This window comes from Ursus americanus, chromosome 19, assembly GCF_024610735.1.
Source record: "Ursus americanus isolate L20-20 chromosome 19, mUrsAme1.1.p, whole genome shotgun sequence".
Lineage (NCBI taxonomy): Eukaryota > Metazoa > Chordata > Mammalia > Carnivora > Ursidae > Ursus > Ursus americanus.
In genome coordinates, this window is record NC_142145.1 from 51,388,687 (window position 1) to 51,410,271 (window position 21,585).

The window sequence follows — 21,585 nt, forward strand, 5'->3', positions numbered from 1 at the left end:
CCAAATACTGATGCAACCTGGATGACTGTACAGCCCAAGGGAAGTGGAAAGCATGTACCAGGAAGCATTTTTTTCATGAGCCACAAATGTAAAGAAAGAAAATTGAACTAGGAATTGTAATACCTGGTTTATTTTTCTCGTTTCGTCATTTCCTATCTGTGTTATACAGGCAAGATAATTCCGTATTTGGGATCAGTTTCCCCAATTATAAAACAGGACGACTATGGAGTGTTATAAGAATCTGAGAAAAACCATGGATATATGTGTGTACACAAACACTGTTTCTCTGTGCAGGATGGTAAAATACCACCAGGGAAACTTTGCTGTGTGGACATTGCAGGCAGTACTTAAGAAAGCAGATGTGCTGGAAAAGAACGTGGACTGCCACGTCAGGAGATACAAGTTTGAAGTTAGGCTCTGTAAAATTTCTGTATGTGTGAATTTTCGAATTCTGTTAAACTTAGTTTAAAAACAAAACAAAACAAAACGGGGGGGGTTTTAAGGGATTAGATGGACAGGATGCAGAGACAATTAAGTACAAACTGTTTGTAAATCCACATTGTAAACTGTGAATATGGAAATGTCAGAATAAGTAGAAGGACCCACATAGGTCTTTATTGAGGGTCCTGAGCAGATCAGCACCTGTTGCTAGTGAATTAAAGAAGTCATAGGGTCAGTACCTCCGTACCTAGTTTCTGAGCCCTGCTATGGAGAGGAGCGTGTTCCAGTTGTTTGCTTGAGCATAGAGAGTTCATCCTGAGAGTGAGTCGGAGTCAACTGTACCCCAACCTACCTGGATGAGGGTAGGTGACTTGGGCCCTCGGAGAAAACGTCCAGCATACAGTTAGATTTGAGCTTCTGGAGTTCAGAAGAGTGGTCTATTGAGAAATCCAGGTTTAGAAATAAATCTTGCTTTTATTTTTTTATTGTGTTTGCTTGCTCTACCTGCTTTTGGTCACCCTGAGATCTAAAATTTTGAGTTGTAAATGGGAGTTCAAAATACATCATTCCTGAGCTAAGTGGCCCAGCAGCATCACTTCACATTTTTTTGGGTTGCATTTCTATTTAATAAGATTTATGGGATTCTTTTTTTCTTCTAAGATCCCAAAAAGCCGGTCATCTGCAAATGTGGAAATTTTATTTTGTATTCCCTCTTCCCTAGCCCTGAGAGTAGCATGTCTATGCTAAGGAGCGCCCATTTCCCTGCAACTTACACATGAAGGCTGACCACTGGATTTTAACCTGGAGTCGTCACTTTTAGCCTCGGCCTCAGGATGCTCTGGCTCTGCCTGTTACAGTCGCCGCGTACTTACAGCTTGTCATAAATCAAATTTTAACCTCTTTTAAGGCAAATGTATAAGGAAAGAACAATATTAGGAAAATAACCTCCCTTCACATAAGAAGTTAAGCCAGACAATAGGCCAATAGGGTTATGCTTTTAAAGCTCTCCATAGTCCAGGACATACAGACCTGAGTAGAACCTAGTTTATTTTTGAAGTTACACAAAGAAGAGGGAACAAATAAAGGTTAAGTTGATCTCCTGAATTAATTAGATTTGGGAGGGGGGCTGCCTGAGTGGCTCAGGTGGTTAAATGTCCAACTCTTGATTTTTGGCTCAGGTCATGATTTCAGGGTTGTGAGATCAAGCCCCACATTGGGCTCCACACTCAGTGGGAAGTCTTGGGATTCTCTCTCTCTGCCCCTCTCCCTGTGTTCTCTTGTACTCTTTCTCTCGAAAAATAAATCCTTAAAAAAAATTAGACTCAGAGGGGGGAAAAACAATCCAAATAACTTTTGAATAAGATATTATGGCTATCTTCAAACTAAAGACCAAAAAGAAGCAAAGACAAATACACATATACAAAGACAACGAAAAAAATCCATCTAAACAAATAGTTTCCATTAAGTAAGTTTGTTTCTCTGCGTAGGTATGGGACAAAATCAGAAAGCTCTCTCCATGTGTTTGGGGATTGATCACATAAGTAAGCACACAGAGGCCATGTTTGTCACGGTCAGGGAAGGAAATGCAAGAGCCAAACACCGTGGTGCTGGATTGAACTCGGAGGTAACTGCATGAACCAGGATTTCTCAACTTCAGCACTGCTGACATTTGGGGTCAGCCGATGCTCTGTCGTAGAGGGCTTTCCTGTGCTTTGTGGGATATTTAGCGGTACCTATGGCTTCTACTTACCAGATGTGAGTAGTACCCTCCCAGCTCTGACAACCAGAAATCTTTTTAGACATTGCTAAATGTCCCTTGGGACCAAAGTCTCCCTGGTAGAGCATGATTTGTCTAAGATAATGGTTTTCAAGGTGCAGCTGTGTGTATACATATGTAGATATGTACACGTACATGTGTTTCCTAGTTCTACTGGGGAGACTTGGGAGCAATGACACAGTAGGAGCTGTGAGTACATCTGACATGCAGGTCTTGGGTTAGGAGTACCGTTCTTGACTAAAAGGAATCTGGGCTTCTTGGAGAAATGGCATCCCTATCTTGTCCAAGGCTGGGGTGGGGGAAATAGAGGATGATCCTGGAAAGTCTTTTTATATCAAAAAGAGGAAACTTAAAAAAATGTTGGGGACGTCAAAACGTAGCTTGCTTGAAGGTGTTCCCTCTGACCAAATCTGGGGCAACAGATTGAGAAAATCTGAGCAACAAAATGGTAGAGTAAAATAAGAATACACAGTTTACACTAAAGAGAGAAAGCTTTTTTTTTTTCCCCCTGCAGTAGAGTATCCGTGAATTAATCTAGAAGTGATGCTGATTCCATTATTAGAAGATCACAAAAGCTGGTCATGATTCATGCAAGATTAATTAATGGGTGCTAAAAAGTAGATGAATAATGGTATATTTACATCTTAAAATTTTGGGAAAACCAATGGCTTGATTGAAGAGCATGTGACTGAATTCTTGTATAAATGCTTTTATCGAAAGGTTTCAAGAACCCTAAATTATGGTATACTCCAGATTCAAACGAGCATATATAATTACATTTAGCATCAGTGTCTGGCAACATAAATATTTGTTGAATGAATGATGCATCCCCATTAAGTATGACTTACAGTTGTTGCATCAATATAAGAATTATAAATGTGCTATTGTGGCATATAAGGGAAGCAGCCAGTTGTGATTTTCTTAGCCTAAATAAATTTTCATCACATTAGCATAGAAGTTTAAATGCTAGGCTTCTAGCTTACGTGTATGATTTAGTTTTGATACTGAAAAACATTTCTGGTAATGGGAAAAGGAAGGCAAATTGGAATTATTTTGTATTCAGTCTTTTAATATGAAGTCCACTGAAAGAATTGATAGGTATACCAGCCACTGAAATTAAGTAATACGAATTGTAAATGTACATTCTACATGACATCATTAAGCAGTATGAATTTATTTTTTAAAATGTAATGTTAGAATAACTTGATTTTTGCTGACTAGTACACCAATGAGAACATTCTTCCTTATTATGATGTTTTCAAAGAGCTGGGATGATCTGACTTGCAGACCAGTCACGTAAAGCAGAAGGACCTTGCAGACTGACCCGCTTGGGGATTTTCCTCTCCTGCGTGGCCCACCCCACCAATGACCATTTCCCTACACTCTCATTTAGCAGCTCCTGTTCCTCTGGGTGAAACTTTTGGATTTCCCTTTCCTTCTACCGCCATCCACATCACTGTTTCCCTTCCTGGTGCCTGTTTGCCCCATCTTCTATCTGGGTATCTAGCACGGCATCTGACGCTCAAGAGGGGTGTTGAACAAGTCTGACTCTAAGGACACACCGGCAGTTTTTTGTTGTCAAGGAGCTGGGTGTCCAGTTTTGGGAACAAGACCTTTCGACAACCCCTTTGGCAGTGAAGTTGTTGCCATGTTGACGCACTTAAGCATTTCTCTTTGGAGGAACGTTTGAGTGTAGAGAAGTGTTTCTTTTGTCATTACACTGAAAGTTCATTATGGACCTTAAAAATACTCCTAAAGAGGAGGGAAAGGAGGTTGGAATTAAGTACTCTCATTTATTATCTTATAAAAAATGAAAAGAGAAATCAAGACGTCTATTACTGATAACTTGAGGAGGAAGGTGAGAATTACCTATTAGAGACCTTACTGAGAGCTTACTGTGTGCCAGACACGGTACTAAGTACTTCAGATTCATGAGCTCATGTAACCTCAACAATGGCATGGAGTAGGTACAATTACCCCCCCCCCCCCATTGCCGATGAAGACACTGAGCTATGAAGAAGTAACATTTTCCAAGTAAGGAAAGCTGGTAAGTCGTGGAACCTTGGTTAAATACAGGCATCTGGTTCTAGAGTTCACCTGCTTTACTCAAATTATGTTTGCTCTCTGTATTAATGGGTCTTTTTCTACTTAATTCATTTGTTTTGGTTTCTTTTAGATTATACATGTAAGTGAAATCATGCAGTATTTGTCTTTATCTGACTTATTTCGCTTAGTGTAATACTCTCTAGGTCCATTCAGGTTGTCACAAATGGCAAGATCTCCTTTTTATCGCTGTGTAATAGTCCCTTGTGTATCTTTATAATACTTCTTTATCCCTTTATCTGTTGATGGACACTTGGCTGGCTTCCATATCTTGGCTATTGTAAAGAAGGCAGCAATAAATATAAGGGTACATGTATCTTTTCAAATTAGTGTTTTTGTTTTCATTGGGTAAATACCCAGTGCTGGAATTACTGGATTATATAGTATTTGTATTTTTAATTTTGTGGGGGAACCTCCATTCTATTTTCTTCAATGGCTGTACCAATTTCCATTCCCACCAGCAGTGCATAAGGGTTCCTTTTTCTTCACATTCTTACCAACCGTTCTTATTTCTTATATTTTTGATACTAGCTATTCTGACTGTTTGGTGATATCTTATTGTGGTTTTGATCTGCATATTCATGACGACTAGTAATGGTCAACATGTTTTTGTGTGTCTGTTGGCCATTTGTGTGTCTTATTTGGCAAATGTCTATTCAGGTCTATGGTCCATTTTTTTAATCGGATTGTTTTATTGGTGTTGAGATATACTAGTTCTTTCACTATATTTTGGATATTAACCTCTTGTCAGATACTTTGCAAATATCTTCTCCTATTCAATAAGTTACCATTTCATTTTATTGGTTCCCTTTGCTCTGTAAAAGCTTCCTGTTTTGGTGTAGTTCCAATAGTTTATTTTTGCTTTTGTTATCCTTGCCTTAGGAGACCTATCTAGAAAAATGTTTCTATGGTTGATGTTAGAGATTAGTGTCTATATTTTCTTCTAGGAGTTTTATGGCTTCAGATTTCATATTTAGGTGTTTAATCCATTTTGAGATAATTTTTGCATATGGTATAAGAAAGTGGTCCAGTTTCATTCTTTTCCATGTAGCTGTCCAGTTTTCCCAGCACCATTTATTAGAGAGACTGTCTTTTTCTCCACTGTAGACAATTGTAGACTAACGGACCATAGAAGTATAGGCTTATTTCTGGACTCTCTCTTCTGTTCCATTGATGGATTAGGTGTTTTTTTTTTTTGTGCCAGTGTCATACGGTTTTATTATGCCTTTGATAGTATATCTTGAAATCTGGAATGTGACACCTACAGCTTTGTTCTTCCTTAAGCTTGCTTTGCTACTTTGGGTCTTGTTGTAGTTCCATACAAATTTTAGGATTATTCTCGTTCTATAAAAACTACTATTGGTATTTGATAGGGATTAATTAAATCTGTAGACTTCTTTGGGTTGTATGGACATATTAATGATATTCTTCCAATCCATGAGCATGGCATATCTTCCATTTGTTTGTGTTGTCTTCAATTTCTTTCATCAGAGTTTTACAGTTTTCCGAGTACAAGTCTTTGACCTCTTTGATCGAGTTGATTCCTAAGTATTTTCACTTCAATGCGATTGTAAATGTGATTGTTTTCTTAATTTCTCTTTCTGCTACTTTGTTTTTAGTATACAGAAACACAATTGACTTCTGGGTATTAATTTTGTATCCTGCAATGTTACTGAATTTGTTTATTCTAATAGTTTTGGGGTGGAGTCTTTAAGGGTTTCTGTATATAGTATCATGTCATCTGCAAATAGTGACATTTCTATCTTTTTACTGATTTGGATGATACCTTTTTTTCTTGTTTGATAGCTGCAGCTAGGACTTCTAATACTATCTTGAATAAAAGTGGTGAGAGTGGACATCCTTGTCTTGTTCCTAATCTTAGAGAAAAAGCTCAGTTTTTTCCCCATTAAGTGTGACGTTAGCTGTAGGTTTTTCATATATGGCTTTTATTGTGTTGAGATGTATCCCTCTCAACCCACTTTGTTGGAAGTTTTTATCCTGAATGGATGTTGAATTTTGTCAAATGCTTTTTCTGCATCTATTGAGATGAACATAGGATTTTTATCCTTCATTTGGTTAATGTGTTGCTTTGATAATGATATCGAACCATCCTTGCATCTCCAGAATAAATCCCACTTGATCATGATCCTTTTACTGTATTGTTGAATGTGGTTTGCTAATATTTTGTTGAGAATTTTTGCTTCTATGTCCATCAGAGACATTGAAATTTCTCTTTTTCTGTAATGTTTTTGCCTGGTTTTAGTATCAGGGTAATGCTGGTCTTGTAGAATTTACTTGAAAGCTTTTTTTCCCTCTTCTAATTTTTGGAATAGTTAAAGGAGAATGGGTATTAACTCTTCTTTAAATGTTTGGTAGAATTCACTTGTGAAGCCATCTGGTCCTGGACTTCTGTTTGGAGTTTCTGATTATCAGTTCAATTTCATTACTAATAATTCAGATTTTCTATTTCTTCCTGATTCACTTTTGGAAGAGTGCATATTTCCTAGGAATTTATCCTTTTTTTTTTTTTTTCTAGGTTGTCCAATTTCTTCATTGTAGGAGACGATGAAAAATTCTATGCCGATACCACACAAGTGCAAAGAATTGTCACTCTCTTTCATTTCTGATCTTATTTATTTGGGTCCTCTTCTTGATGAATCTGCCAAAAGGTTTATCAATTTCATTTACCTTTTCAAAGAACTAGCTCTCGATTTCACTGATGTTTTCTTTTCTTTTTTTTTTTCTTTAATAATAATTTTTATTTTATTATGTTAGTCACCATACAGTACATCCCCGGTTTCCGATGTAAAGCTCGATGATTCATTAGTTGTGTATAACACCCAGTGCACCATGCAATATGTGCCCTCCTTACTACCCATCACCGATCTATCCCATTCCCCCACCCCCCTCCCCTCTGAGGCCTTCAGTTTGTTTCTCAGAGTCCATAGTCTCTCATGTTTCATTCCCCCTTCTGATTACCCCTCTTTCTTTATCCCTTTCTTCCCCTACCGATCATCCTAGTTCTTATGTTCCATAGATGAGAGAAATCACATGGTAGTTGTCTTTCTCTGCTTGACTTATTTCACTTAGCATTATCTCCTCCTCACTGATGTTTTCTATTTTCTTTGTCCCTTTATTTCTGCTCTATTCTTTATTTCCTTCCACATTGTGTCTTGGTGATGGTTCTTTTTCTTGTTCCTTTAGGTGTAAGATTAGATTGTTTGGGATTTTTCTTGTTTTTTGAGTCCTGTATTGCTATAAAGTCCCCTATTAGAACAGCTTTTGCTGCATCCCAAAGATTTTGGACTGCTGTGTTTTCATTTTTATCTGTCTCCACATTAAAAAAAAAAGTTCTTTTTGATTTCTTTATTGACCCACTGGTTGTTTAGTAGAATGTTGTTTAGCCTCCATGGGTTGTGTATTTTTTCCAGTTTTTTTTTTTTGGTAATTGATTTCTAGTTTTATACCATTGTGATTGGAAAGGATGCCTGATATGATTTCAATCTTAAATTTCTTGACTTTTTTGTGGCCAAGCATGTGGTCTATTCTGGAGAATGTTCCTTATGCATTTGAAAATGTGTATTGTTTTTGGATGAAATGCACTGTATATATTTAAGTTCATCTGGCCTAATGTGTTGTTCAGACACTTTTTCGTATAGGTTGTCTCCCTGGATGATCTGTCTATTGGTGTAAGTGGGGTGTTGATGTCCACCATTATTTTGTTACTTTGAATTTCTCCTTTATGTGCAATAGTTGCTTTAAGTGCTCCACTGTTAGGTGCATAGGTATCTATAATTGTTATATCCTCATTTTGGATTAATTCCTTTATTATTATGTAATACCCTTGTCTCTTGTTATAGTCCTATTTTAAAGTCTATTTTGTCTGATATAAGTATTACTATCCTGGCTTCTGCAGCCCCTCCACCCCCAGCTTCCTTTGCATGGAATATCTTTCTCTATAATTTACTTTCAGTCTACATGTGTCGTTAGGTCTGAAGTGAGTCTCTTGCACACATATAGATTTTTTTTAGAAAAATCCATTCTGTCACCCTATGTTTTTGATTGGAGCATTTAGACCATTTACATTTAAAGTAATTATTGATAGGCATGTACTTATTGCCTTTTGGTAATTGTTTTGTGGTTGTTTTTGTATATGCTTTCATTTTTAGACAGAAGCAACTTCAGAGTAAAGTAATCTTGCTCACTTAATCTAAACACTCTAAGCCAGACAATGCAGTCTGAGACTATTAAGGCATAGCATATTATCCCCATGGATTTACAAATGAACTCGAAATAAGTTGACAAAGCAAATCCCACAGTCCTGACCATTCCGGCAATGGCTTGGAGTCACTGCATCTGTGTCATAAGAAAGGACCGCCCCTACTCCCTGCCGCCATGGGACCAAGATGTGTGATTCACCTAAATCGAAGCAGAAAACCACAAATGTAGTTAAGGGCAAACAGTGATGGCAACATTGAGAACTGATCTCATAAACGCTTCTTGTCTAGTTATGATGTTTAGAGGTTATGAAGGGCCCTTTTGTGTGTCCCTTGGAGGCCATCTCCCAGAACTGCACAGTCTCCAATTGTGTGCTGAGAAAAGGTTCCCTAGATTTCTCCCTGGGACAGATGAATCCATGTAAACATTTTCTATCCCTATGATGTCTTTTAGCAGAAGCAACAGTAATACGGACCAAACTATTTTTCTCCACTGAACTTTAAATTCTATGCTGTGGATTTTTGTTGTCTACCCATAGCAAAACTACCTTATTTTGTTTATTAACATTTCTTTTTTTTTTAAAGATTTTATTTATTTATTCGACAGAGATAGAGACAGCCAGCTAGAGAGGGAACACAAGCAGAGGGAGTGGGAGAGGAAGAAGCAGGCTCATAGCGGAGGAGCCTGACATGGGGCTCGATCCCGCAACGCTGGGATCACGCCCTGAGCCGAAGGCAGACGCTTAACCGCTGTGCCACCCAGGCGCCCCTTGTTTATTAACATTTCTTGAGCAGCGGGAAAGTGTTCAGCTGTTGGTAAGGAAGGCTCAGCAAGAGCCTGGGGTGTGACATTGGTTTAAAACTATAAATGAAATGGACTGGGAGAGACAAAGGTAACAGGTCCAGAAAAGTGGAGGAGAGACCCAAATCATGCAGCTTTTAATGAACTGGAATACTTTCCATGGGCTCAGTAATAAGGTCTCTCCCCACAGAAACGGGAAGGAGTTTGAAGGGCAATAACAGTCAATCCGGGTAGGGGCAGCGTTATCTGAATTCAACGGTAACACTGGGTTTTCAGAAAGTCAGAAGTAGAATGGAAGAGCAACAGAGGTATCCTGACCTGACAAAGACTGACATCTCTGGTGGACCTCATGTGCTCATGAGGAATATATAGCACATGGCAGAGTAACAGGGATAAGACGAGAGATCAGGTCCATGACTCCGGTCCTGCTGGCCTCAAGCTCCTTCTTCACACGGCAAGGACCATTTCCATAGAGCAAATCTTCTCCAAAAGTTCCGAGTCAAGTTCAGAGTCCCTAGCACAGCCGATAAGTCCTCCTGCCCCATCTCCAGTTCCTTCCCTTCCTAACTCTCAGCATCCAAGATGAACTAAAAACTTTGGTTCTTTACTGTCCCATAGGTCAGTTACTGACTTCTCTGCATGTGCTCTTCATTCTGCCAGCAATGTTGCTCCTTTTCCTTCCCTTAGCCCCTCCTTGGCTTAAACTTAGAATTATCCCTTCCTCCAGGAAGCCTTTCCTTTGCTGGCCCCTGAAGTCTGGAAGAGTGACTCCTTCCATATATCCCTGTGCGTGAACCACTATGCTGCAAAGACCTGTTTATGTATGTATATCCACTACCTTAATAATAGTATTATTCGTCTTGATGCTAGCACAAAAGCAAATAATATTAATAGTAAAACAGGTAGTAAGCCAGTTAGTTAAGAGCTAACATGTATAATTTTATTTCCAGCACCAGCACAGAGTTGGGCATATATAAGTACTCTAAATATTAGTGGGATGAAAGAAGAATCCCAATTCAGACATGCATTTAAGTCTGGGACTTCATCCTAAAGTCTTAAAAGGCAAAATTGTTTATTGCATTTCTTGATACAAAAGCAGTGTAACGGACTGCAGAAAAATTAGAAAATGCTGTCAGGCAGAACAAAACAATAAATTATAATTTTACCAAGCATAAACAATCAGTTCTTACACGTTATCTTGTCCTACACCTTAATTCAGGTTTTTGTAAGCTCCTTTTCCCAAGAATGGCTATTCTGGCTGCCTTCGCATGATAATAGAAAGATGATCCACAACGCTGTAGATAGGTCTGAATATCTTGTATGATAATATAGTCAAATCTCTATTGCTGGATATTTAGATAATTATTTTTTTGCTTTTATAAACAGTGTGAGGAACGTTCTATAGATATTTGTGCGTGTTCTATATTTTTCTTAGAATGAATCCCCTACCAGTGGAATTATTGCACCAAAGTATACATGAACACTTCTGGGGTCTTGTAAGGTGCATTGGCAGATCTTGCTATGGAAAGGTTGGCTGATCCTCTGGCCAACACCGGACGGAAAGCAAAATTCGCCAATTCAGTGTGTGGGGAAGTGTGTTTTATTATTTTAATTTACATCGGATTTTTAATGAGCCTCATATGCTCTGTGGGCCACATGAACCTCCTCTTTTGTGAATGGTCTGCTTTGAACATCCTTTTCCTGTTTTTCTTTTTTTTTTTTTCTTTTCCTGTTTTTCTATTGACGTGTAGAAAGCTTTATTTTAAGGGCAGAAATAATAGAAGTTTTCGAGTAGTTACTTTGTGCCTGGCACTGTGCTGAGCCCACTGCTGTCAAACACACAGCAAAATTTTCCCAGGAGGCTCCTATTTTAAAATACTCTCCTAATGAAATCATGACTCCTATTTCTTGAGGCAGTTTTTGGAGCAGCCTGTTTTAGAAGTCTGCATTAGTTCATTTTTAGCATTTAACATCTTGAGTGGGGGACTGAGGCGCAGAGCTTGTGTAGGCTGCCCCTGAGTTTTTTTTGCAGCTCCAAACACGTCCTTCCTTAGAAAGGCCCCAGCCTGACAGGATGTGCACGTGGTCACTGCCCCGGATGCTGTGGCCTGTGACTCTTGGTGGTAACCTCAGAATTAGGTCCTCCACACACGGTACACATCCCATGGATCCCAAAGGGACACAATCACAAGAGCAGGCGTGATGAGGTGATCCTGACGCCACTTTTCAGTAACACTAAAATGTGGGTGAAGAACAGCCTTTTATCCTGGCACTTGTAGGAAACTGTATTAAGATCAAGGAAGAACAGCAAAGACCCATTGGCCCTTGAAATATCCCGAGATAGATGCTTCCTTTTTGTGGTTTTTGGAAACTGTCCACCCTGTTGTCATGGTTATGTGAAAGCTGGTCTAAAAGGGCCCCTCTGTTAGCTTCTTGGAAGGGGCCTAACGGTCGTGTTCACCACTTTCTCTACTGTCTGCCCATCTCCCCTAAGAAGGCCCTAGGGACACAGCATGGCTTCTGGGTACAGACACTGTGCCAGGCTAAAGGTTGGGCTGGTTCCATGAACTGCTCCCTGCGTCTCCCAGCTCACTCTTCAAGGCCTGACTTGGTGGCACAATTACTGCTGCCTGTGCTCCCTTCAGACTCTTACTGGTAGTTACTGCCTTTCCTTGCATGGAGAGGCAAGATGCAAGCTTCGGGCTGAGGGGCTGGGGTGGAAATAGACAACAGCAGTTCTTCCATCTACTTCGGCTCTGGGACGGAACGCAAAAGGAGCTCTTCCTGGAGTCTTGCCCCGTTGACTCAGTTCTAAGCCTGGAAATGAGGAGTCATCATTTCCTCTCTGAGCACATGCCTTCCTCGGGGACTGGAAGTGAGGGGCAGGGCTGGACATGGCCACATAGTAGTTGCCAAGTGTGAATGTGATGCAGAATGAATTGGGTATCTATTAAAATCTAGATTTCTGTGCCCTAGTCCCCTTTGATTCAGTAGAACAGGGTAGGGCCTGAGAGTCTGTGTTTGTAATGATTCCCAGGGAATTCTGGTGTAGCACATCTGGAATTTGAGAATCAAAGACTGGGGGCCGAATTGGCACATTCACTCATGCCAGCCAAAACAATCTAAACATTCATCACTTTGAATGTCTTCCTTCCTACAAATCTCAACAGCAGTTTAGTGCTACTTTAGGACAAAGGACTACCTTTCAAAATGTAAAGTAATTATGGCAGTAATTAATTTCACTTGAAGTTGTTTTTGGTGTGTTTTTTGGAAGTCTAGACTATAAATGCAACCTACAGGAAGTCATTTAGGAGTTCACATTTTGCTTCATACATTACCTTGGCCTTCATTGTGACTCATTTCCTCTTCCAACAACAGCAAGGTGGATTTATCTGCCACCCTCTAGCTTACACACCCTAGGGAGTGTGCCCTGAGCCTCTGAGCTTTCCCTCCCATCTTGCTGCTCAGATGGGCTCCTTGTGTGCAGTTCTCTCTTAACGAGAGCTGCTGTGGCAGACCCCAAACACCCACAGTCCCAGTCATCGAAGTAGAAATGTTGCATCAGAGTGTCCAGAATGCACTTAAACAGCCTAGTAAGGCTCTTTCCTAACTCCCACATGGTTAAATCTAAAGAGACTTGGCATCTCCCCGTCTCTGTGGGAAGGGCCATTGAAAGCTATTGGGCAGATGGAGATTGTCCTGGGCCCTCGAGCTGGTAGGTGAATGAATGGATACAGCCTCAACCAAAGGATTCATGACATCTCACCTCCCACAGACTGTGGGTCAAAAAGTCCTCTTACGCATTTTTTGCCTCCCCTGCAAATCTAACTAAAAACAACAAAAAGTGCCTCCTAGGCGTCCTCATATGCTCAGTTGCAGGTGGGAACAACTCCCCATCTCCCAAGGGTTTGTGCTCAACTGAAGTTGTGGTATCTGCCTCTAAGACGGAATGATGCAGAATACCCTTGGGAAGAGCTCAGGCCCTGCTCCCCAGCAGATGGCAAATCTGCATCTCCTGGGATCCCTAAGGGGCACAAGGGATCTGGCTGACAATGAAGTCAAAGTACGGGCAGGGACAAGGGTAGCAGGGACTGAGCCATGTCCGGAGGGAATGTGTCCTCTCTGTTCAGAATAGGTCATGGGGGGCAAATGGAATCCAGGGTGTAACTGGAACATGAACAGGGCCACTGAACAAAATCAAGTTAGCATTGGCTTTCCCTATCCCTTAGCTCTCATTCCATATCCATTTGACCACTTGATGCTGTGCACTTGCTGGCCAGAAATATACAACACCTAAATCAATGGTATAGGCCACAAAGAAGAAGAAGAAGAAGAAAAAGATCAGTTTCAACAACATGCACCCAGGATGCAGTGTGGAAGTCAGGTAAACTGGGCCCAGCCTGATTTCTTTTGGAACATTCGAAAGTCAGGCACAAGATGGGGGTAAGGGGAGGAGGGCAGAGATTAGGGGTTCAGCATGCGGTGTGGGTAGGCTCTACAACATATGATGATGAATGGGAAACATTTGACCTTGGGAGTCAGGGTGGGTTCAAGATAGATCGCTGGATGATGCCCTGCACTTGGGAATTCACTCATTTATGCAACTAATATTCTAAGACTCCTGTCCTCTATCTTCAGAGGCTGTACTCTTTATCACTCTGTCTCTTGTCACACCGGAGAGCACTCAGTGAGCTCAGAGCTGAGGATAAAGTGAGATGAAAATACAATGGCCTTTGTCATTAGTCCGCTGAGGGAAATGGACAGGAATAAAATCGCCAAGCACAGGCAGCAGAGCCACAATTTATAGTCACGCTTTAGGTGGCAGAAATGCCGTGTTCTGTTTTTCCATATCTGAACTCCATTTGTTCTCAAGACTTCATTTCTGCTAAGGAGTTATAGTCTTTTTCATAACCTTTTTGGTAATGTCATAGTCAATTTAGAAATCGAGTTTAATTCAAAGTTTAAACTCTACTTTTTAAGTAGGATCTCCTCCACTCTTTCTCCATATGTTTCTGGGAGCAGAGACGGTGACACAGGAGTATGGCCCTGGCCAGGGGCTTGCTCCTCCTGCCTGCTTACTGTGCTCTTTCTGAAAGCCTGGCCCTCCTGGTCATTGGCTACTGGCCTTAATCACAGCCTGTTCAGCCTGTGTCCAGTCCTCCCTGAGAGAGGAGCTGAAGACCTGGTGTGAGTGCTCCCTTTCTCATAACTCTATTGGTTTGGAACCTAATGTCTTGTTCAGACAGAATCAAGGGACATGTGGAGGGGGTAGGTTAGAAGGAGATGACCTGGTACAATGTTTACCAGTGACCACAATTATACAGAAAAGCTGGGAGACTCCTCATACTATAGTCTTTTAAAAAGAGATCTGATCTTCTTGTACAGGATTTCAAAACTGTCTCCTTTACACCCATTGGTCTGAGGACAACAGGTTGCTGTGTGTTGGTCATGCGAAGTCATTAAAAGCAGTCGCGTGGACTCCTAAACACTAAATGATGGATATGACCTATGATTTGTCCCAGGCAGGGAGCAGCTGTGCAGGAAGGGCGGTCTCTCTGGGTTAGATGTTAGCTAAGTGTTACTTTTGAGTGACTTTGCCTAGTCACTTAAAAAGGGAACTGCATTTACTAAGAAAGAGGCATTTCTGTTGCAGTTCATTCTTTTGAATTGGTGAGCGTCCCTGTGACCCTGTAAAAGCAGTTGCAGCTGTGTGAATTTTCCTAAAGGTTCTGGGCCTGAACAGAATGCCTTCAAAGTCTATATACAGGAGACAAGCTAGTAGACTCCCTGGAAAGAGAAGACCCTCCAGAGGAGACTTACAAAGACCAGGTTATTTAAACTCATGGTCATTGAGTCCTTCATTCCTCTGTTCATTCACTACCTGTGTAAATATCTAAGGGCATCAGCCATATGTTGATGAAGGTAGATGGATGGACGAATAGTTAGAATGCTTGACCTTCTAGAAAAGGGCTATTCTCTGCCCTCAAAAAAACTTAGGGACCTACTGGTGACATAAGATTATACATAGAATAAAATAAGCTTTTTAGAATTAAGAGTAATTGCAGACAGTAGTACATAAGATCCCTCATGCTGTCTGTATTAGGAGTTTGTGCCAAAGAAAGAGGTGAGGTGAGGGGGACATGACTGGTTGTTTGGGGTGCAGCCAGGGCAGGTCCAAAGCAGCCATGAGGAAGGGATGTAATTTGGGTAGGCAGCAAGGAGAACATGGGTTCATGGAGCAGTAACTAGATTAGTATGGCTAGAGTGAAGGGGGGGTGTCTCTCTCTCTTTTTTTGTAAAGCATGAAACCAAATAATAAGGAATCAAAACACCCATTCTGAATTCAAACTTCTATTTAATTCCTGAGAGCCATGAATCTTTGCCCAATGGACTTAATCTCATTGAGCCTCAGATTATTTTTAATCTTTGAAAATAGGGCTAAAAAACAACCTCCTAGTTACTATAATGACTATAAGAGGGAATGCATACTTGCCTGGCACATAGTAGGCCCTCCGTAAGTGCTATTTCCTTTTTTTTTTTTTTTCAGTTTATAAAACACTCCATAGATATTATCTCATGTGATCCTTACCACAATCTGTGAGGTGGAAAAAGCAGGTACAAATACCCTCATTTTATAGGTCCTATGAGATTTCTATGCCACCGCTCCTTAGGGAAATGGGAATGCAACCATATGCTATGGTTAGCTCAAACATAGACTTGAGCGGGAGAGAGAGTGAGAGAAAGCACAAGCAGGGGGAGCGGGAGAGGGAGAAGTGGGCCTTCCCACTGAGCAGGGGGCCTGATGCGGGGATTTATCCTAGGATCCCGGGATCATAACTCAAGCTGAACGCAGACAACTGAACTCTGAGCCACCCAGGTGTCCCAAGATGTTGGGGGTTTTAATTCCATAGGTAATAGGATGTCACTGAACAATCTAGAACAGAAATAGAATAGCAGTATTTGGGGGAGGTAAATCCGGCAGTGGTGGGCAAAATGAATTGAGAAGCACTCATTCAAGAATGACTCAAGCAAGTATCTTGGCGTTTGTTGTCGCTTATAGAATAACAGGTTACCACACCCAAGGATGGGCAGATGGTGCAATTTGACATTTCCTCCTATCAACGAGACAGGTGCAGTGGTCCATCTGCTGCTCCTGCCTACCCCTTCTTTGCAAAGCCACAGTGGTGCTAATAACAGTAATGAAATGCCATGATAACTACTGGGTCTGAGGACCAACAGTGTATTAGAACTGTGTATATACGGCAAAACATTACAGATGAGGATCGCCATGATCAGAGAGATGAATTATCTAGGATCACACAGCTAGTGTTAGAAGACAGATTTGAGCCCAGCTCTCAGTCCGAAGTCCAAGCCTTTTCCATTCTGCCATTTCTTCCATCAGGGTTTGGGAGGTTGTCTTTTACGAAGAAAATATTTTATCCATACATAACTTGTACAAGAATCAAACCTTCAACATTAGCTTCAGTAAGAACTTCAATAAGAGATGCAAACAGCCCATAATACGTGGTTCTCTCCTTGGAGTCCTCCTGGGCTCACCCTCTAGAGGTCAGGCCACGCGTGCGGAGTGCTCCCTGATGCGGTCAGAGCCGGCACCACTGCCACTCACTAAGTGCCTCCCGCCGTTTTCCCTTTGCAAGTGCAATCTCACATGGACTTTAGACCATGTTCAGCCCGTGATCTCATCCTGACGTGAATGTGCTGAGGCCTTCAGGTGCACGTGCCTTCCCTACCTGAAGGCCTCTAGGGTCCCATCTGTGCCTCTCTACTCCATTCCTGTTCTTGCTCTGTAGTTTTCCCCCCACAGGGACATATCAGCTGTAGTTATTTCCCAGAGATCATGTCATTTCTGGCTGGTGCTGGGCTTGTGATTTCTTACCCCATTGCTTTTCACTGGCCTAACTCCCCCTCATTCCAGGATAGTCCTTCCTCCCCCGAGCATCTCTGTGATTCCAAAATTACTTTGCCATTGTTTCCCCAACACTGTATATTGAAATATGGGTACATTCCTGTCTATTAGATTGTGAATGCCTTGAGAAAAGGCCCTGTTGTCTGATAACCCTTGCAAAATTTCTTGTCTGCAGTGAGAATTTAAATATGATGTGTGAGTGAGTGAATGAACAAGATGCTCTTGGAATGCTGAGACCTTTGCGAAATGCTATTCACTGTGGAGACATGTATGGGGTGATGTGGCATTTGTGAGATTATCCAAGAACGGAGAACGGGGAATGATGATCCCTGACTGAGCCTTCTCATCTGCATGTTCAAAGCCGGTGAAGGTGGACAGAGGGAGAGAGACTGATTTTGCTCGGGCAATTGAAGTCAGTCAGCTCTGACACATGAGCTGCAGGCTTCCGCTCTTATTAGAAAAGGGTTTGCAGGGGAATCATGGAGGGAGCACATGGAAGGCTTATGAGCTCTGAATGAGGAGAATGAGCGAATGAGCTCAGAACGGAGGCTGAAACGTGGGTATGCCCTGGAGAGGCCAGCTTCTGAAATACTGTGTGGAGGGAGTGAAGTGTATGCTCTAGACCGCATTACTGTGCATATGCTTTCAAGTTAGTAGTGTGCGTTTTGTCTCACTTCCTGCTTATAGAAGGTTAAGAATCGGCATATCTGGAATTTAGCCACCCAACCCTTTCACCTCTCTGAGATGCAGCGCTAGATCAGAAGTGACCAAAACAGATAAACCCCAAATCCATGCCTAAGCATTTATGCCCTTCACTCCTAGGAGGTCCCCTCAGACACTTAGAGCCAGTTTGTCTTTGTTTTCCATGCAGTTCTAGAAAAGGATGGGAAGGTATTACAGTGGCAAAGGGTCTGTACATTCGAGCCAGACTGCATTCATTCTAGTCTGGCCCTGACATTTATTACCTGGGTCAGCATGTGCAAGGTATTTGTATTCTGTGCCTCAGTTTCCTAAACTATGCAATGGAAAGAATAATAGACCATAACAGATAGGGTTGTTGTGAGAATGAAGGCATGGGACAGACATTGGCTGCTCTACAGTGTGGCTATCTAGCATCTAAGCTCAGAGTGGAGTAGGAGCGGGAAGAGGACGGTCACTAAGCACATGTGTTGAGAGCAGTCAGCTGAGGTCTCGGCAGCAGGGTGGGCATCAAACAAAACACACACCTTAAAGAGGTCAATGCTTTGGGGCTATGGGCTCCCAAACTCGAAAAGATGAAAAAGTGCCCTGTTTTCTTGGATCTTTCAGTATGACCAGGGAGCTACTTTGAGTAGATGAGGGTAGACTGTCAGACAGGATAGGTGGTTTGGGGGAGAATGAAGCAGAGGGTGGAGAAAGTGGTGAGGGGATCAAGGAAAGCCTCTCTGAGGGGAGCCTGGGCTGAGACCTAAATGATGTGAGGGAGTGACTGTGAAAATCTGGAGAACGATCTAGGCAGAGGGAATTATGGGTGTGAGGCAGGGAGCCTTGGTGTGCCTGGTGGGTGTTCAGACTTTGGAATGACAGTTCCATGAGGCGGGCCTGTTTGTTTTGCGCACTGCTCTATCCCAGGTACCTAGAATTTTTATGTTAGTCACCATACAGTACTTCATTAGTTTTTGATGTAGTGTTCCATGCTTCGTTGTTTGCGTATAACACCCAGTACTCATTGCGATATGTGCCCTTCTTCTTTTTTTTTTTTAAAGATTTTATTTATTTATTCGGCAGAGATAGAGACAGCCAGCGAGAGAGGGAACACAAGCAGGGGGAGTGGGAGAGGAAGAAGCAGGCTCATAGCGGAGGAGCCTGATGCAGGGCTCGATCCCATAACGCCAGGATCACGCCCTGAGCAGAAGGCAGACGCTTAATCGCCGTGCCACCCAGGTGCCCCAATACGTGCCCTTCTTAATACCCATCACCATGCTAACCCATCTCCCCCCCAAAACTCTCAGTTTGTTTCCCTGAGAATGTTGTGCACATAGTATTTGATGAATTAATGTTCTGTAATGAATAAATGAATGTAAAGAATTCAGTGTAGTTGGCATATTGGAAGTGAAGAGAAGATCAACAAAATAGGGTTCAGACCACATAAGGTCCTGTGGGCCGTGGCGGGAACTTTGGCATGGCTCTAAGAGCAATGGGAAGCTGCTGGGGGCCAGGAGCAGGTGAATGGCACGATCTGACTTCAAGGCCAGGTGATCAGCAACATTAGGGCTTTTGCCTTGCTCTCTGGGATACTCGATCTAGGGGAAGCTGGCTACCATGAGGACTCTCAAGCAGCTCCATGGAGAGGTCCACGTGGCCAGTAACCGAGGCCTTCTGCCAACAGCCAGAATGAACTTGGCGGTCATGTGAGTGAACCATCTCAGCATCAAATCCCGCCATCCCTGTGAAGTTAAAGGATGACTTACATGCGCCAATATCTTGAGTACAACCTCGTCAGAGACTGAGCCAGGACATCCAGATAAACCACTCCTGGAATTCTTGGCCCACAGGAACTACGTGAATACTAAATGGTTATTGTTTTAAATTGCGAACTTTTGGGGTAATTTGTTATCCAACAATAGATTAAATGGACCCTATTTTAGTTGGTACCTTGAACTTTTACTCAGAACTGCCTTACTAAGAGTTGCTAAGGAGTAAAAGCACATCTGGCTTGGGATTGATTGTTTCTTGTCATCTCCTCCTTCCCCACCTATTGATAAAGGTACTAAAAGCAATAACTTAAGTGTAAAAAAAAAAAAAAAAACCAAAAAAACAAAACCATGTGTTTCAGGTAAAATCCAGTCTTATAAAATTGGTCTCTGTAAATCCAATGTTGGGCACTGCAGTCAACATCAGCATCTTTAAACAGACAAATTAATCCTAAAATTACACAGTTGTTTTCTTTAAAGCTTCCTTTTCTTTATCCAGATCTCTGAAAAGTCCTCACCTTGCTTTGAAGCCTCTTCTGTTTGTTCTCTTTATTATAGAGGTTTTTAAGGCCAATACATAGAACATAATAAACAGATGAGCTTTAATGAGTGAAATAACTTTGTATTTCCTGACTTTTAGTAAAGACTTAAAAATTTCCCACACAGAGAGGATGAGAGAGAATGGTGTATGAAAGGTCCCTTTAGTCCGTTAAGGAACTTGGCAGGAACAAATGAACACCTTGGTCCATCACAGTGGAGAAAGCCATGGACCATGAAATGGGAACAGCATTTTCTTCCCTTGTAGGAAATGATATCTACTTGTTCACCATAATACTTCAAGTGTACAGGAAGGACGAAGCTATGATTAAATTCTAGTAGATCGGAAGATGAGGATGTAAATGGAACTTGTAACCTGGGGCAAAAACCTTTAGCTTGGACTGAACTTAGAATTTGCCACTGATTTCTACTTGGCCAATGATTTGCACTTGTCAGACATGCAGCATGGTCAAGAACCTTAGGCTCAAAATGGAAATGGAGCCTAGTGAGACAAGGAGAGAGATGTGTCCTGGCTTCTGGAATAAGCTCAGGCTCCAGGGATGTTACTTCTCCCATGGGGCCACTTGGCCTAAACGGAGATGCTAGCTGAGAGCTGGGGGACAGGAGCCAAACTGAGCAAAGGTGGAAGGAGTTTTAACAATTGGATGATAAATGCAACAGGCTGGAGGGAGACAGATTGAGAGACAAGGTTGATCCCCAGAATCTGGGAACCATTCCGGAAAGGGGGAAGGGGGAAGCTGTAAGGTCAGAAGCCTGGAAGACTCTTGAGATTATTATTAAAATATCGGAGATATTTCTCAGAGAGAAATACCTTCTTTATCCAAGGGAAGAGGCATCAGGGGTCACCCATCCAATTAATACTAACATTAGCCAGGCCCTGTGCTCAGGGATCTGCACACACGTCCGTGCTGGATTCCGACAGCAACCCTCTGAGTGTGATCTTTCCAGTTTATGAAGGAGGAAAGGGAGACTAAAAGAGCCGCTAAGTCACTTGCCCGAGGACTCCAAACTGGCAGTGCATGTGTTCGAAGCAGGCACCTGACCGACCTCTCCGTCTGTCCGTTAGATGCCCTCCCCCGGTGGGAAAGCTACAGAAGGTACTAAGCATTGCAGGACTTGAAGACAGAAGAGATTATCTGGGAAAATCCTCCTCAGACTTGGAATTCTCCTATTCAGACTTGAGTTCTCAGAGAATGAGAAATAAACGTATTAGATCTGAAGCCGTGGTCACCGAATCTGCCTGAGGAAGGTGACTCTGCGGGTCACCTCCTTCTTGCAGAGGAGAAAGGGGTCCTGCCACCCCTTCA

At 42.0% G+C, this 21,585-nt stretch overlaps 1 protein-coding gene across 1 annotated transcript in view; it reads right to left on the bottom strand.

The window, feature by feature from the left end:
* Nucleotides 1-21,585, bottom strand: part of DLGAP1 (DLG associated protein 1) — a 793,827-nt gene that overhangs the window by 341,403 nt on the left and 430,839 nt on the right. The gene's annotated exons all lie outside the window — the stretch shown is intronic.